Below are 2972 nucleotides of genomic sequence, written 5' to 3'. Positions count from 1 at the left end.
AGGTGTCAAGCAGTGTTAAAAGTCTATTAAACATCATTCCTTGTGTTAATAAATTCTTTAAATTTCAATTGTAAAGGTTCCCTCTGATACCCATTTTATGGTAAATAAGTGAAGGCCTGGGGGCGGGGCGATTCTCTAATTAATCACCTTTATCCCACAGCTGACCACTCCTGGGCCACGCTGAGCCTGCTGTGCGCACACTGCCGCTGATCTTGCCGCTGAAGGCGCAGCCGAATGGCTGTGACTGTTCAAAATGCCCCTTTCTGGGCTGCCAAGACTCACAGCCGAACTCCTCCGTGCGGCCTCCCCGGCTTGCAGCCTTAAACCCAGTCTCTCCATTGGTCATTTTCTCCTGAGTTGAGTAGTGTGAGCTGAGCTGGTACCAAGAGCCAAGCAGTTTTATCCCAGCCAAAGCCTCAGCAGTCACTCTGAGACCCTAGGGATAGGGCTCTGTCTCTGATCTGGGTAGAATTGGGCATTCACAAAAGCTTGTGATAGCAAAAACAAACCAAACCAAACCAACCCAAAATCTGTTCAAATGGCTTCAAACAATCCTGGTAGAGTTTTAGAACGTAAACTTTGCATCTTGTCAGAGAAAGTTCTATTTCCCGTGTCTTTGCTCCATTTAAAAGCATGCCACATCTGTAAGTGATTCGTCTTTGTATAAAGTATGAGCCCTGGTCAAAACTGTGCTTTGAAATCTTACAGCTGTGTTTTCCTCCACAGTGCTGGCGAGTCGTTATTTTATACCCCAAACTCCTTTTCTCTGTTACATCTATAGGAATACAAAAGTGGTAGAACGAGATGCCCAACCAGGATGTGGTTGTGGAAGACATGCCTGAACCAACACATATTGAGTTGCTTCTGTATTCCGGGTGTTGTTTTAGGTGCTTGAGACAGGGAGAGAGGGTCCTTGTCCCATAAGGTTTACACACAGGCTGGGGGTGGGGTGGGGACAATCAGACAAAATAGCCATTGAAGCATGCACATTAAATAATGAGTTGGGAAGAAGGACAGAGTAGGAGAGAGGGTAAGGAGGGATTGGGTTGGCTCAAAGTTTGAAGCTTTAAGGAAGTTGTTCAGGAAAGGCAGGTGGGTTCCTCATGGAAAGGTACCTCAGGCAGAGGAGATAGCAAGTGTAAAGGCCCTGGGGCCGACATGTGCTTGCTGTGTCTGAGGAGCAAGCTGGACTGAGCAACTCCTCAGTGGCCTGCGCTGTGGGAGCTGCTGACCAGTCCTCAGTGGCTGGCTGGGCACTCCAGTCTTCAGTAGGGAACTGCTGGATGGGTACAGAGGGCACCTGTACACCCTCGGACCAGTCTGCCACCTCTGGCTGAGCAGCCGTGAACTCAGGAGCTGGTGCAGTCCATTCGCCCTGGAATTCCTCCTTGGTCACAGCCTTCTCAGCAGCGGCCTCTTCTCAATCTCCTCTGGGTCTCTGTAGAAGTAAAGATCAGGCATAACTTCCCATGGGTGCTCGCGGGAGATAGTGCCACGCATGCGGAGTACTTCCCGGGCCAGCGTCCACCACATCAGACCCACTGAGTGAGCTCCCTTATTGTTGCATGGGATGGCAATGTCCACATAGCGCAGAGGAGAGTCTGTGTTACACAGCGCAATGGTGGGCAGGTTGACATAAGACGCCTCTGTGAGGGGCTGGTGGTCAGCTCTGGCATCAGTCACCACTAGAAGCCGCGGCTCCCTGAAGGCTGCTTTGATCTGGTTAGTGAAGGTCCCAGGGGTGATGCGGCCAGCGATCGGAGTGGCTCCAGTGGCGGACCAAACTTCAGCATAGCTCGCTGCGCGGTCTTCCTGGAGGAGATGACGCTGACATCAGCAGGGTTCTCAATGGCAACAATAGCACGGGCTGCAAGCAGCAGCTTCTCCCAGGTCCTCTTCAGGTTTGTGATGTAGATGCCATCGCTTTTCCTCTTGTAGATGTACTGCTCCATCTGAAAGTCAAGGTTGGTGCCACCTAAGTGGGTTCCTGCAGCAAGGAATTTGAGGACATCCTCCTCCTTCATCTGCAGGACATCAGGGGCTCCGGACATTGTGTGAGTTTCGCTTTAAGTTACGACAGGAATCAAGAACAACGCTGTATGGACCCCTCCCGGAGTAGCGCGGAATGGAGTAACAACCTCTTCAAGAATGCTGGCAGGGGGCTGGAATGATAGCTCAGAGTCTAAGAGGGACTGCTGCTCTTTCAGAGGACTTGGGTTTCATTCCCAGCACCCACAACAGGCAGCTCACAACTACCTATAACTCCAGCTCCAGGGAACCTGATACCCTCTCTGGCCTCCAAAGGTACTGGCACTCATGTGTACATGCATGTGCATGCACACACACAAAGATAAAATAATAAATCTTAACAGAAGAGATAGAGTACTTGCTTCATTTGTTCAAGAGTCTCTACAAGCATTTTCACACCTTCTGAAGTATCAGTCAGTTCTGGGTGGTCTGTTGTCATAAATCTAGGTTGATTTCATATGCTACCTATTGTGAATAGAGCAGAAAAGAACATACATGTGCAAATATCTCTGCAATAGGACACAAAGTCTTTTGGGGATATGCCCTGAAATGGTATAGCTAGTCCAATGGTAGTTACATTGTTAGCTTTTTGAAGAACTTCAGACTTGATCCACACTGGCTCTACCAGTTTATACCCACCAATAGTGAAGGTTTATCCTCCCCCACATCCTTGGTAGCATGCGCTGGCATTTATTCTCTTGATATTGGTCATTCTGATGTGGGTAAGGTGAAATCTCTAATTAGTGTTGGTTTTCATTCCTTAACAGTTAAGGATATTGAACATTTTAAAAATAGTTCTTAGCGCATAGGGTTTCTTCTTTTGGGAACTTTTCAGTCCCATAGACCATTTTAAAAAGTTTATTTTAAATGTGTGTGTGTGTGTGTGTGTGTGTGTGTGTGTGTGTGTGTGTGTGTGTATGAATTTATGTTGTGTGTGGTATGTG

General features: G+C 48.2%; 1 pseudogene; it reads right to left on the bottom strand.

Moving 5' to 3' along the window:
• Window positions 1-735: 735 nt before the first annotated feature.
• On the bottom strand, window positions 736-2069 carry LOC102918535 (small ribosomal subunit protein uS2 pseudogene; annotated as a pseudogene).
• Window positions 2070-2972: the final 903 nt, after the last annotated feature.

The sequence above is a fragment of the Peromyscus maniculatus genome, chromosome 5, assembly GCF_049852395.1.
Source record: "Peromyscus maniculatus bairdii isolate BWxNUB_F1_BW_parent chromosome 5, HU_Pman_BW_mat_3.1, whole genome shotgun sequence".
Classification (NCBI taxonomy): Eukaryota; Metazoa; Chordata; class Mammalia; order Rodentia; family Cricetidae; genus Peromyscus; species Peromyscus maniculatus.
The sequence above is the reverse complement of the archived record's forward strand: the minus strand, read 5'-3'. Positions and strand labels throughout refer to the sequence as shown.